Source organism: Leptopilina boulardi, unplaced genomic scaffold (assembly GCF_019393585.1).
Source record: "Leptopilina boulardi isolate dan_hultmark-lab unplaced genomic scaffold, ZJU_Lbou_2.1 LbouV2_214, whole genome shotgun sequence".
In the NCBI taxonomy this organism is placed as follows: domain Eukaryota; kingdom Metazoa; phylum Arthropoda; class Insecta; order Hymenoptera; family Figitidae; genus Leptopilina; species Leptopilina boulardi.
In genome coordinates, this window is record NW_026137768.1 from 2,054,272 (window position 1) to 2,069,611 (window position 15,340).

General features: G+C 33.7%; 1 long non-coding RNA gene across 1 annotated transcript; it reads left to right on the forward strand.

The window, feature by feature from the left end:
- The first annotated feature begins 11,804 nt into the window (after nucleotides 1-11,804).
- Nucleotides 11,805-12,608, forward strand: LOC127279047 (uncharacterized). The gene is made up of 2 exons (XR_007842587.1): nucleotides 11,805-12,111; nucleotides 12,440-12,608. It is a non-coding gene; the product is annotated as an uncharacterized LOC127279047 (long non-coding RNA).
- Nucleotides 12,609-15,340: the final 2,732 nt, after the last annotated feature.

Here is a 15,340-nt window from a genome sequence, read left to right on the forward strand (position 1 = left end):
TTACAATCGCGAATATCGGTGAAAAATATATTGAACAGGTGGAAGACGTTATAATGTCTCCGCCTGACGAAAATAAATACGAATATTTAAAATCACAACTGACAAAAAGACTAACAGACTCTGATTCTTCGCGAGTGCGACAACTTTTAGAAAGTGAAGAAATTGGTGATCGCAAACCATCACAATTTTTCCCTAACTTGAAAAAACTAGCCACTTCGTCGGTTCCTGAAGATTTCATTTTAACATTATGGAAAAATCGTTTACCATCCGACACACAAAGAGTTTTGGCCGCGTCAAATATCGCAGACATCAATGCATTGGTTGACACCGCGGACCGCGTTCACGAAATTTCGCGGAATGCAAGACGGATTGCGGAAATCAACAAAGACAACGATTTTGTGAATTGGAAATAGGAGATTAAAAAATTACGTGAAGAAATATCAGCTTTATCTGTTGGTCATGCACATAACGAAAATCGCGAGTGTAACCGTGATAGACAGGTGTAGATTTATGTGTTTATCGACGACAAAAAGTTAAAGGATCGGTTAAAAAATGTGAATATGAACTTTTCCAGGTTAACGGTACACCTATCGCAACATACGGTACTGTCGCTCTGGATCTGGATTTGTCATTGCGAAGAAGTTTTAAGTGGAGTTCTGTGGTAGCACATGTCAGTAAACCTATTATTGGAATGAACTTTTTATCTTATTACGGTTTACTGATTGATTCACAAAACCAAAAATTGATTGACTCAATAACCGGTTTATCTACCGCGGGATGTTCGGCGCACAAAGAAGTGTTTTCTGTAAAAACAATAGTGGAGAATAGTGTCTTTCATCAGCTGTTGAGTAAATACCCAGACCTCACTCGCCTACCCGTGTCTAACAGAAAATTTCTGAAACATAATGTTGTGCACCACAAAAAACAACACCAGGACCTCCCGTGCATTGCAGACCTCGACGTCTTGCTCCTGACAATTATAAGGTGGCAAAAAAGGAGTTTGATTTATTGGTCCAGCAAGAAGTACTACGAGCATCAAAAGCTTCATGGTGCTCACCTTTACACATGGTGCAAAAAAAGGATGGAGGGATACGACCATGTGGAGATTATCGTGCTGTTACCGCCCGCACGATCCCCAATAGGTATACCCCTCCTTGCATCGAGGACTTTGCGCAGCAATTGCATGGTAAGAAAATTTTTTCAAAATTGGATTTGGTGAGAGCGTATCACCAAATTCCGGTCGCGCCGGCAGACGTAGAAAAAACGGCGATAATAACTCCTTTGGGGTTGTACGAAGCCGTAAATATGATGTTCGGTTTACGAAATGCTGCACAAACTTGTCAAAGATTTGTCGACGAAATCACACGCGGCTTAGATTTTGTTTGTGCTTTTATTGATGATTTTTTAATTGCCTCAGAATCCGAAGAACAGCATTTAGAGCATTTAAATATTTTGTTTAAATGATTACGGTGTAGTTATTAATCCGACAAAATGTGTTTTTGGCGTGTAGGAAATTACATTTCTCGGGTACACTGTAAATTCTCGCGGCATGGAACCTTTGAAAGAGAAAGTTGAAGTAATAATGAATTTTCCGAAACCAGCGACAATAAAAAAACTAAGATGTTATTTAGGAATGTTTAATTTTTATCGACGATTCATTCCTCAAGCTGCGAAAATATTGCAACCTCTCAGTAATTTGTTAAAAGGTCAAAAGGCAGGTAAAAATGCAGTACCATGGAACAGCGAAGCAGAGATTGCTTTTGATGCTTCGAAAAATGCTCTCGCGAATGCCGCTTTACTCGCGCACCCGGTACCACATTAAGTATTGTCGTCGACGCATCCGATTATGCAATGGGAGCGGTGTTACAACAATTAGTAGATGACGCATGGCAACCACTTGCTTTTTATACAAAAACCTTATCTTCTGCCCAACAAAAATATAGCGCGTACGATCGCGAATTGCTCGGTATGTATGCTGGCGTTAAACGATTTCAGCATCAAGTGGAAGGGAGGCCATTTATTATTTTTACGGATCACAAACCACTTGTGTACGTGTTTCAACAAAAGTTGGAAAAATGTTCTCCGCGACAGTTTCGTCATTTAGATTATTGGTCAATTTACGACGGATATAAGACATATAAAAGGGTCAGAAAATAGTGTTGCCGATGCGTTATCTCGAATTGAAACGATTTCGAACAGTATCGACCATAAGTCATTGGAGTCAGAACAGAAATGTGACACAGAATTAAAAGAAATTTTGTCCAAAACAACTTCGTTGAAACTTAAAAAAATTAATTTTCCGGAACAAAATGTATTTCTTTTTTGCGATGTTTCAAACGATGTTGTAAGACCGTATGTCCCGAAATCCTTGCGGAACGCTGTTTTCAATTCTCTGCATGGTCTCTCTCATCCAGGTATAAGGGCCACGCAGAATTTAATTAGTAAGCGTTTTGTATGGCCGTCGATTAATAAAGATACGAGAAATTGGGCACGACAATGTAGCAGTGCTACAATTAAAAACAATTAAAAAAACACGCATATAACACCTATAAAAAACACAAAACCAAAAAAATGAAAATTGAATTTAAAAAACTTCGAGCAACCGCAAGAAAAATCTGTAAAACAGAAAAAAGACGATCTTGGACTGAATACATCTCCTCCATATCACAAAACACCCCCAGCTCTACAGTATGGAAAAAAATCAAGAGCATTGAAGGATCATCAACACCGCTCAAAATAAATACCTTACTCAAAGAAGATAATACAATTATCTCAGACCCAATCGACATTGCAGACGCACTTGCTTCTGTATACCAAAAAAACTCCAGCAACTCCAACTACGACGCAGAATTTCTAAAACATAAAATTGAAAATAACAGCTCAGAAACAAACATTAACGACAACAGCTCATCACCTTTAAATTCCCCGATCACATTCACAGAATTAAAAAACACCTTAAAAGAATGTAAAAACACAAGTCCTGGACCAGATAAAATTCCCAACAACCTTATAAAAAACCTATCAAATAAAGCTCTTACCTACCTCATTATAATATACAATACAATCTGGTTGCATGGCGTTTTTTTCAATCAGTGGAGTGAATCGATTACGTTCCTATTCACAAACCAGGCAAAGACAAGCGACAACTAACTAGTTACCGACCTATAGCCCTAACTTGCACCCTATGTAAACTTTTAGAAAAAATAATAAACAAAAGACTACGATGGTTCTTAGAAAGTAACCAATTTTTCGATAAAAATCAAAGTGGTACCAGACAAAAAAGAAGCACAGCAGATTCATTAATAAATCTCGATAGAGCAATCTGTGATGCCTTCGTTAATAACCAACACCTCCTAACAGTGTGCCTGGACGTCGAAAAAGCCTATGAAATGTCATGGAGAAATAACGTTATCCAAATCCTCTCAAATAACAATGTCAAAGGAAAAATTCTCGTCTTTATTCAAAATTTTCTCAAACACAGATATATACAAGCACGAGTAAACGGACACCTCTCTGGAAAAATCGAACTTGAAAATGGGGTACCTCTAGGATCCGTTCTAAGTGCCACCTTATTCCTAGTTTCCTTCACCGACGTCAGCAAATGCTTCAAACCACCTGTAAAATGCAGTATATACGCAGATGACATAACAGCTTACTGCAAAGGAGAAAACCTTGAAATTACTGAAGAAACAATGCAGGAAAGTTTAAATTCTCTTCAAAAATGGTCAAAAACTACAGGTTAGAAATTTTCATGTACAAAATCCACTTGTATAACCTTTTCAAAAGGAAAATCAGTAACTAGAAATCCAAAAATTAAACTAAATAATCAATTGCTTCCTGTGTTCTGTCACAGATAAAATTAAAATCCTTGCGTTAATCTTTGATAATCACCTAACCTGGAAACAACACATAACTGAATTAAAAAATTCCTGCAAAAGAAGATTAAACTTCATTAAAACACTTGCAAAAAGAAATTGGGGCGCAGATCAAAACCTCCTAATAAACACACACAATGCTTGTATCAGATCAAAATTTGATTACTGTTGTTCTACCTACAGTTCTGCTAAAACAAACGTTCTAGAAAATTTATCACCAATACATAATTCAGGACTTAGAATAGCACTGGGAGCCTTCTGCTCCAGCCCAGTTGACAGTATCCTCAGTGAAGCAAGCCAACCACCATTGAGTATAAGAAGGAAAACTCTCCGTTTAATAACAGCACCAAAAATAGCCTCTACGCCTACAAACCCTACATACGACACCACTTTTAAAGGGAAATACCAAGAAAATTACAATGATATACCAAGATACCCTCAACTATTTAATCACAGAATCACGCAAGATCTAGCTTCAGTAAACACAACCTTACCAAAAATAAGTCATATCAAACCACATTCTCTACCTCCCTGGCAACTTACCTTACCACAAATAGAACTTAAATTACACCATTTATCCAAAAAGAATACAGAACCTGTTTTGTATAGAGCACACTTTGAAGAACTAAAAGCAAAATTCGAAGATTACACTCACATCTACACAGATGGTTCCAAAAACAAAATAGGTTCCGGATGTAGTATTCACACCCTTGAAACAAATTTGCAATTTAAATTACCCGAAATGTACCCCATTTTCAAATGCGAAACTTACGCCATATTAAAAGCTTTAATTTTCATAGATAACTCCCCTCTAAACAAATTCATAATTTTCTCTGACTCCCTAGTGGTATCAAAACCATTAAAAATACCACTAAATATGACACAATCATTCAAGAAATACAAGAACTCAGCACGAGAATAATACAAAACGGAAAAATTATAATTATAATTTGGATCCCATCTCACAGTGGTATACCAGAAAACGAAGCAGCCGACTCACTCGCAAAAAATGCATGTGCCCTTGAAACCCCCGAAAAAAATGCAACAATTAAACCCCAAGATTTAAAAAAATTTTCAAAAACGCAACACTTAAATCATGGAATGAAAGAGATAAACCCCCCTTGTGCAACCAATGTGCAGTGTATATTTCAGTGAAACATATTTTAGTGGACTGTCCAATTTATAATGTGCAGAGAAACCAACTTCAAATAAAAAAACAATTAAAAACCATACTTAACGAACATCAATAATTTCAAAAAGTTTTAAACCTTCTAAAAACATTAAAGCTATCAGAACTAATTTAAATTCAAAACTTAAGAACACTTAATAATGTAACACCAATAAATATACAGAACAAAAATTAAACTCTAAAAATATATCAAAATAATTCAAACACTGTAATATCATTGTACACGTCGCTAATGACCCTGGCAGTCGATGAGACGTTCTAAATTCTAAATAAAAAAAAACTGTATTGTGTGTCAAAAAAATAAAGTAACGAGACACGTTTCTGCACCGGTTAATCAATTTAATATTTTAGCCGGAAGATTTGAACACGTGCATATTGATTTAATAACAATGCCAATTTGCAAAGGATTTAAATATTGATTAACTTGCGTAGACCGTTTTTCTCGCTGGCCGGAAGCGATCCCTTTAGCCGATATGGAGGCCCATACAGTGGCCGAGGAATTTCTCTCTACCTGGATTTTTCGGTTCGGTGTCCCTTTAAGAGTAACATCCGATCAAGGTAGACAATTTGAGTCCGAATTATTTAAAAAATTATGCAAATTAATAGGATCTCAACATTTTAGGCACTAGGTCCTACCACCCGCAATCAAATGGTATGGTGGAGAGATTGCACAGACAATTAAAAACAGCTATACGATGTCACGAAACAGATAATTGGGTATCTATGTTACCCATTGTATTATTAAGTATACGCACTGCTATTAAAGACGATTTAAAAGCAACTACGGCAGAAATGATTTACGGTACGAATATCCGACTCCCTGCTGAGTTTTTCTTGTCAAAACGAGAAGCAAATTCTGAATTTGGTGAACAATTAAGAAAGCATATTCGTAACATTCGACCGAATCCCGTTCCACGACATGAGAAACAAAAGATTTTTGTTTTTAAAGAATTATCAAATTCTTCTTATGTTTTCTTGCGACACGATGCAGTAAAAGATACTTTGCATCCACCTTATGACGGACCGTATAAAGTTGTAAAATGTGGAGATAAAACATTTGTAATTTGTATAAATGACAAAAATGTTGCAGTGTCAATTGATCGGTTAAAACCCGCTTTTATGGTAATAGACGATGATCAAAATATTACAAGTAAGGAAATCCCCATTTCAAATAGCAAGTCTGTCCCAAATCAAGAATTTTCTTCTCGTTCAAAAAGAACTGTAAGATTTCCTAATCGTTTTCAACCAGGTTTCAATTAAAGGTTAACATTACTCGACTAACACGACGTTTATAATGTACGACGTATAATGTATGACATATTATGTATAATGTATGACGTATTAAGTATCGTGTATGAGGTATGATGAAAAGCGTATGATGAGAACGTAAATGTACTGTACTTATCTCATTTTTTTAAATATATATATATATATATATATATATATATGTGTGTATGTGTATTTTTTTGCTTTCTTGGCATCTTTTTGATGTCTTCCTTTTTTTTCTATTCTTTCATAGACAACTTTGGATCAAATTTCAGCAGTAGATTCGCCATTTCTTCACATGGATGCCATTATTTGGATATCAATTCCACGTGAAGGGCAAACATGGCGTTTTGAAGAATGTTTCTTCGAGGGAAGAGTTCCTGTTGGTGTTCAAGGAGTTGTCGAACACCGGCATTATATGATTACTCTCACTTTGGCCCAAGAAAGGGGTTGTCCGGGGTGCCTTCATCGCGATGTTTTTCGCAGGCGACCAGCCGGACAATGTTGGAGGTGCATTTGGGCTTTTAGTAGCCTAAATTTGATAATAATAAATCCTCCTCATATAATTGTTCAATTATATAATTGCATTGTACCCCCCTTTATCAGATGTCTTTACCCGATAGAGACAATTTTACCATCAATTGAAGAATTATTTTTTGTCAGAATTAATAGAAATGATACAGGGGAAGTACTTTACCTCCCAATTATGAATGCAGAAGAGGAACCTCAACAAGTCCCTGATGACTTATTGAATGAAGCTGCGGTCCCTTTTCACTTAATTCAGGATATTCCAATGGCCGATCGAAATGGTCCTATTGACTATAAAAAAAGGGATTATTGTCAATTCCATTTTATTTGTTTTCCATATTAATATTATTATTTTCTTGTCAGTCCTTTTTACCTAAAAGGAGAAAGAAAGAATTTATTTTTTTACTATGAAAATAATATTTCTTTAAATTAAATAGGTATATAAGGGGGTGTAAAAATGTAAAAATTAAATATATGTGACGCTCCACGAAAGAAGGGACCTATCCCCGAAATAACATTAGGCTCAGTTTTCCTTGCCCCGTACATGAAAACTAAGCCTAATATTATTTCGGAGATAGGTCCCTTCTCTCGTGGAGCGTCATATATATATAAATATATATGAGACGTTCTTTGTCAACCGGACCACTTTATCTCTCCATAACACAGCCCTACAAAATAAAAGTGTCATGTACTTTTGACCGGAATACTAGGGGTTTTTTGGATGACAAATCTCTATTTAAAATTCAAAATAGCGGATAGAATTAAAAAATTAAGCTAGTCTTGTGATTATTAATTAAATAATCCTCACGTAATTTCCAAAAAAAGTTATCTAGCGTTGTATTTGATAATTTCAAATGGCACTTTTTTACGATCAATATAAAAAAGTTAGATCAATTTTTTATATTTTGGTCCACCATTTTGATTTTTTAAAAAGTAACGATGAATTCGTAAAGATTGTCCTGAAAAACCCTTAAGTAGACATTTTAACGAGTTTAGCTCAATTTTTTGGAGTTTTGGTCAGCCATTTAGAATATTTAAAAAGTAACCGCAGATTCGTAATCAGTGACCCCGAAAACCCCGGAGTAAACAATTTCACGTGTTTAACTTAATTATTTAAATTTTGAGCTACTAATTTGATTCCGCCATTTTGAATTTTTAAAAACTAATAACGAACTTGTAATCAGCGACCCCAAAAACCCCCGAGTAACAAGTTTCAGTCGAATCTAAACGATTTTTCAATTTTTGTCCGCCATATTGGATCCGCCATTTTGGATTTTTGAAAACTAACACCGAATTCGTAATCAGCGACCCCAAAATCACTCGAGTAGCCACTTTTGTAAATTTACATTAACTTTTTAAATTTTTCTTATTTTAAATTTACCCGCCTTTTACTTTGTAGTTTTCTTTTTCTCCGCTAGGTGGTGACATCTAAGTTCACTTACTAGCGACACGCATAGGGAAATATATAAGTATAGGATAGATTTAGGTTAAAATATAACGAATTTTTTGTAGACTTTCGCAGGTGAGTAGTGCTTTTATGTTCTATACGTTTAAATCAGTTCTTTTCAGAGCTATTCTGTTTCTTTCTTTCTTTTATTTTTTTCTCTTCTTTATTTTCTTTCTTTTTTTCTTGTTTTTTAAATCTTAAATTTTTTTTGCTTTTTTCTTTTCTGGCTTTTTTTCTTTTTTGAGATTTTTTCAAAGACATTTTTGGGAAAAAATAATCTTTGTCGAAAGATTATCTTTTCCGTGAACATTATTCTGATATATACTGTTTATTGCTTCCTTAGTTTTTAAGTATTTAAATACTTAAAAACTATTTTTGTTGTTCATTGTAGAATTTAGATATTCTCTTAGTTTTTGATATTTCAATATGTCAAAAACTAGGGAGCATTTAAACAGGTGTTTCAATCCATTAGAAATACCAAATCATCGTGGAAAAGGTTTACGTCCAATTTAAAAAAAATTCATGAAAGGTTTCCTGATGCTCATGTCAATTCGAAGATATGCGCTAATTGTAGGCTTCAACTTGGAAAGCAAAATAATGCCTTTCATTTGAAACAATTTGATCCTAACAATAGCAACTCACATAAAACCGTTGATACTGATATGATCAATAACAGTATCAGTGATTCAGAAACAGATGATACTCCATTTTTTAAATCTTTTAGACTTGAAGAGTTAGAAGATTTATTTTGTGGTTTGAAGGACAAATTCTTAAGCTTGCCTGCAAATGATCCTATGAGATTCACGATTCTTACCGTAGCTCCATTATCATGGAGCATTCGCAAAATAGCTACAGAATTTGGAACCTCACGACGATTACTTAAAAAAGCCGGAACTTTAAGATAGAATAGTAAAGTTTAAGCTTTAACGACTTCTAAGGCTGGAAAGAGGTTACCTGAAGATACTGTGAATAAAGTTATCGAATTTTATAACAGCGATCTCTACAATAGAGTGATGTCTGGTAAAAAAGATACTGTATCAGTAAAAATTGATGGAAAAAGATCTGTATTTCAAAAACGCTTGTTACTAGCAGATTTAAAAGAGTTGCATCAGGAATTTAAAAAAATAAATTCTAATAACCCAGTTAGTTTTAGTGCATTTTCTAAGCTTCGGCTTGATTAATGCTTGATGCGCTAAACATTAAAGAGATTACAAAAACAATGAATCAACCAATTGAAAATTATAAAGATTGTCTGCGACTCATTACATGTAAGGATCCAACTGCATTATGTCTTTTAGCTAACTGCAAAGACTGCCCTAGCATTGAAGACTTCTCAGAAATGATGATAAATATTTTAAACGAAGCATGCATCGAGAGTGTTTTATGCAGTTTATGGACATCAACTGACAGATCAAATTTAATAACGAGCAAATTATCGAACATCGAATTTGTTGATGAACTTTGCGAAAAACTAATTAAACTGAAACCACATTCATTCATATCTAAGCAGCAATCAATGTACCTTGAAGATAGGAAGCAAAATTTGAAAGAAGCAGAAGTATTGGTACTGTATGATTTTTTCCGAGAACTATGCCTATACGTAATACAAAATGCTTCTCAAGCATTTTATTATAATAATGATCAATGCACTTTAATGCCAGTTGTTTATTACTATAATGATGGTAAAGAAATAAGACATAAAAGTCTTGTGTTTTTGTCTGACTATTTAAAACATGATACAACAGCTGTTTATGTTATTCAAGGACAATTGTTAAAAGAAATAAAAAAGAATACGAAAGTGAGTCGAGTTATTTATTACTCAGATGGTGCAAAACAGCATATTAAAATTCGGTACCAAGTGTCTAATTTATTAAAGCATGAAGAGGATTTTGGAATTCCAGCAGACTGGTATTTTCATGCAACGGCACATGGCAAAAATTCTTACGGTGGCATAGGGGTTATTTTAAAACGCGAAGCTACCAGAGCAAGCTTACAAGCATCTGGTACTCAGTCAATTACAAATTCGACAAGTCTTTTTAATTGGGCAAAACAACATTTCTCTCAACTTGAGGTTATGTATTTTAGTAAGGAAATGCATAGAAAAGCAGAAATGCACCTCAAAAATCGCTTTTCTGATGCCAAAGCAGTTCCAAGCATTTCGACGCAACATGCTTTTATCGTACTTCCATCAAAAAAATTACTATTAAAAACACATTCTTTTGCTAAAGATGGTATAATTTTTTCATAAACTTAAAATATGAAACAAGTAATTTTATTTCAATTTTTAGCTTTTTAAAATCATCCTTCAAAACTAATAATTAAAATTTATAAGCTAAAAATTTAGGCCAAATTAGATCTGCCATTTTGAATTTTAAATAGAGATTTGTCATCAACCATTTAAAAATTTTTTAAAACTGAAATCGGATTTGTAATCAGCGACCAAAAAAACCCCTATGTAGACATTTTTATGAAATTAGCTCAATTTTTTAAATTTTTGGTCCGCCATTTTGAATACGCCATTTATAATTTTTAAAACCTGACATCAAATTTGTAACCAGCAACCTCGAAAACCCCCGAGTTGTAATTTTCACGAGCCTAGCTCAATTTTTAATTTTATCCGCCATATTTAATCCGCCATTTTGAGTTTTTGAATTTTGAAAGGAGATACGTTATCAGTTTGTAAGTAAACTATGTTGTCGTTATTTTAATCGTCATATGTGAAGCTTTAAATAATAATATAGATCATATTAGTGGATTTTTTGTGTTTTTTATGTCGTTTAGGCGCCATATTTACGTCGCCATTTTGAATTTCAAAAAACGCCCAACGGGATTAAAAAGTAGACATTCCAAGCTAATTTTTCCAATATGCTAAATTTTTTTTAAATTAAACCAATTATGGAGAGATGGGGTGGTCCGGTTGACAAAGAACGTCCCATATATATATATTCATTCATACCCGTTTCATCAACCCATAAGCATCTGTAAATACTTAAGTCTTAAGACAGTTTGTACTTTTTGGTCCCATTTTTATGATTGCTTTGAATTTTATTTATTTTTTCCAGACACCAAAAAGTGACCCTTTTTGAACAATGGAAAATAAATTGAGAAATTTATAGCTTTCTTTATTTAAGGAAATACTATTTCTAATTTTGTACCTAAAAGTAACCAGAACCCTCCTGCTGAGAAGGGTTGGTAGAGTTTTACATTTTATAGCACCCACATGTTTTAAAGTCTGTTGAGCTATATTGCGCCTCTAATTTCAATTCCATAGTTTCTTTTAGGTCCAAACAGATATAACTCGGATATAAATAAGGCCGAATGTAGTGTCAAGTAAGTTTGAAAAAGGATCAAAAAATTTTATTAGCCTGACAGAAAGAAATCCAAGTAGTCTCATAAGGTTTAATAAGGTTCATTTTAGGATTGAAATTTTACAATCAAAGGATGGCTAAGGGTTAAAATAGGGCTAAAAGGGCGGAAAAAGTACCAAAAGGTTTAAGGGGGGAACACCAGTTGTAACTTTCGAAAAATCGATTTTTTTTTTGGTGCATTTTCTTAAAGTATACATATTTAGAAATGTGTCTGTAAATTTCAAAGTTGATCCGGTGAAAAATAAATGAGATATACAGAACACTGCAGCGGCGCGTCCCGTGGCTTCATACAAGGTGGCCAGCCATACCTGACCCTAACGACAGATGGCCTTTTCCTATGATTTAGAAACGGCAACCACTGCGGAAGAGTTATTATATGGTCCAGGAATCGATGACTCTTTGTAACTTAGAAACAAAATTTCTTCTGAACAAAAAAAAGTAAGTTGAAACTTTTAATGCGTTTTTCTCAAAATGACATTTTCCAAGTCGGTGACCATGATTAGTCGAATACCATTAAACCGATTTATTTAAAATTTAGTGTGCTTCATTTACACATATAAGTCTAGTTCGTGATCGAAGGATTTTTTTTTTTAATCAAAACTTTTTTTTATATAGCTGAAAATCGACCGTATTTTTTTAACGAAAATCATACTTTTGACTTTGACAGGTCGCCATTTTGTCAAATTTTTTTTTTTTTTTAAATCCTTCGATCACGAACTAGATAATCTTATAATAAATGTAAATCAATTTCATTTTTGTATTTCAGACGAAGTATACTTGCAGAATGCTGGTCACCGCAATTCGCCTTTTTTCTTAAGACGCCACTTCAATGGCTCATATCTCCAAAAGTTTTTGTTAAAAAAATTTTTTTTTTTTTTTTAAATTACAGCTTTTTACATGTACTTTTAACTAATAAATAGTATTCTTTAAAAAGATTCATTGTTCTTTTGGAAAATATTCTTGAAAAAAGCATTATTTTTTGAGTTACAACTGGTGTTCCCCCCTTAAGTTACGATTGAAGTAGGTTTAAAAGGTAGAAAAAAGGTTGAAAATTTCGTCTCGGGTATTGAATTAAAACACATGGTAAAAATCGATCCTGATCAGATTGCTAAAAAACATTGTTTTTTACCTCACTATCCGGTAATAAAGGAATCTAGTTCTACAACGAAAGTCAGAGTAGTTTAGAATGCGTCTGCAAAAACTAGTACAGGTGTCTCCCTGAACGATTGTTTAATGGTAGGTGCAAATGTTCAAAGTAATAGTATTGACATTTTATTTCGATTTCGAACTCACGAGATCGTCTTATTGTCGGATATAGAAAAAATGTTTAAACAAATTAGACTCGATGATAACGATATAAATTATCAACTTATTTTATGGCGCGAAAATTCAAATGAAGAGTTGCAGATATTTGAAATTCCCGTAGTATTATTTGGTTGCGCCTCTGCGCCCTTTTCAGCAACTAGAGTTCTTAATCAATTAGCCGTAGATGAAAAATTAAAATTTCCAATAGCTAGTAAAATTTTAAGAGAAGATACTTACGTGGACGATGTAAATACAGGGACTAATAATGTTTTAGTTGCGATAATACTACGCAATGAGTTAATAGGCATCACTAAAGCAGGTGGATTTAATTTAAGAAAATGGAGTTCGAATAATGTAACGGTTATTGAATCATTGCCTAATGATTTATCTCACGTAAGTTTATTAACCGATTCTGACGATAAAGAAATGAAAGCGTTAGGCAAACAATGGAATAGACAAACAGAGGAAATTGTAACGATCAATGTTAGTATTATTCAAAAGAATCAATTAAATTATTAAAACAAATTTTCAATGTTTAAAAAAAAAAAAAACAATTTATAAGCAACTCACGAAATTAAAAAATTATTGAACAAATCGAGTAATCTCCAGAATAATGATATTTTATTTAAAATATAAATTTAATGATAATAAACAATTTTCTTTCTTAATTTACTCAGGCACGTCGTTTCGCGAAACTTGCTTATCACTCTGAATCACTCCATAATTTATCCGCAATATTTACTCGATCATAAAAAAAAACATACACTTTAAATAAATGACATAAAAAAATACCAGACATGAAAATATAATAAGAAATAGATTTTTGTACAAAAAAGGAGAGGGATGAACGGATCAATGGTCAATTTTTAGGATATAAGATTGATGAAAATTGAAAAACAAAATTAAAATGATAAATCTCAAACTTATCCAATCCGTGGCGTAGAAGATCGTTGACGTAGGATGCGTTTTGAAATCGGTAATAAACTGGTCTGGATGCTGCTCGAATGCTCTCGTCACAAATTAACTATCTTTAGTCAGCAATTCAAATAGATCCCATTGATTTTCTTGGTCGTCAAAATCTGGGCCCTTTTCCCAAGAAATTCTATCAGGAGCGACCAAATGAGGAAATATTCACCTCAAAGATTTCCGCACGCACCTCGTCCGCAATACCACCTTACTCGCGCCACACTATTTATAAATTGAACATTGATAATTTTTATATAAAAGGAAATATTTTACAAGAAAGAAAAGACTCTGAATTTAAATAAAAAAAGTAATATGTTGAAAACTATACAATTAAATATTCTAAAAAAGAAACTACCTTTGTGCTGCCGGCGACACGCAAAGATGTGGCGTTTTGCTTTATGGGTTCCACCGGACCGGAATAAGTGAGGACGAGGCACGCGCGAAAATCCCTTTTATTAATTGACCCACGCGACCCCCCTACTCGGGAAATATTCCCCCCAGTCCAGCAGCATCCAAACCCTTTCCGAGCCTTTTGCCGCCTTTTTCCACGAACTCAAACGATTTCCTCCGAACGTTAAAAGAAAACCCTAACTTCAATTCATAAGATGCATTACTCAAAAACGCGCTAATATTTAAAAGACCCTTGATCCCTTCATGACCCCCCTTGCCTTGAAATTTTATAAAACATAGAAACATTTCAAGGTATAATTGTTAAATATATACATACAAAACCATCGACATTCGATACCATCTCCACACATTTCATTACATTTTAAAACATATATATAGATCTTACTAAAAAAAAATGTTAAACAATAAAAATGATTGATTCTAATATGATAGAACCTTTCGACATTCACATGTGCTTTCTGTCATTATACGATGAATACATAAGTAAACACATAAGTTAAGTCGGATATAAAATTCATCAATTAGAAACACTTCATAAATAAATTGTACATACACACAAAAAATATAAAAAAGGATATATATACAGTTCACTCAATTTAAATAAATCATGTCTCGTAGAAGGACGATCAGGCTACTCATCAGTTTTTATATATTTTTTTAAATTCATTCGATTATAAATTCCAATTATTCGCTCGACGTTCTCAGGATCCGCCAATTCATAAGAATTATTTCCAAAGTCACGCAATATAATATACGGACCATAATATAGGTGGAAGAATTTTCTCGTTACTTTTTTGTATGCGTCCGAGAGTTTCGGTACTCGTAAAAGGACCAAATCTTCCATTTTTAACGATACCCTCGATGGCGATCCCTGAGAGCGTTCTCTCAAATCAAAATTTCTTTTTAACCGATTTCTTGCCAAGAGAATTTTCATATCCTTTGATATTTCAGGAGCATCGGGAAATTTTATTACACTCAGAATTTT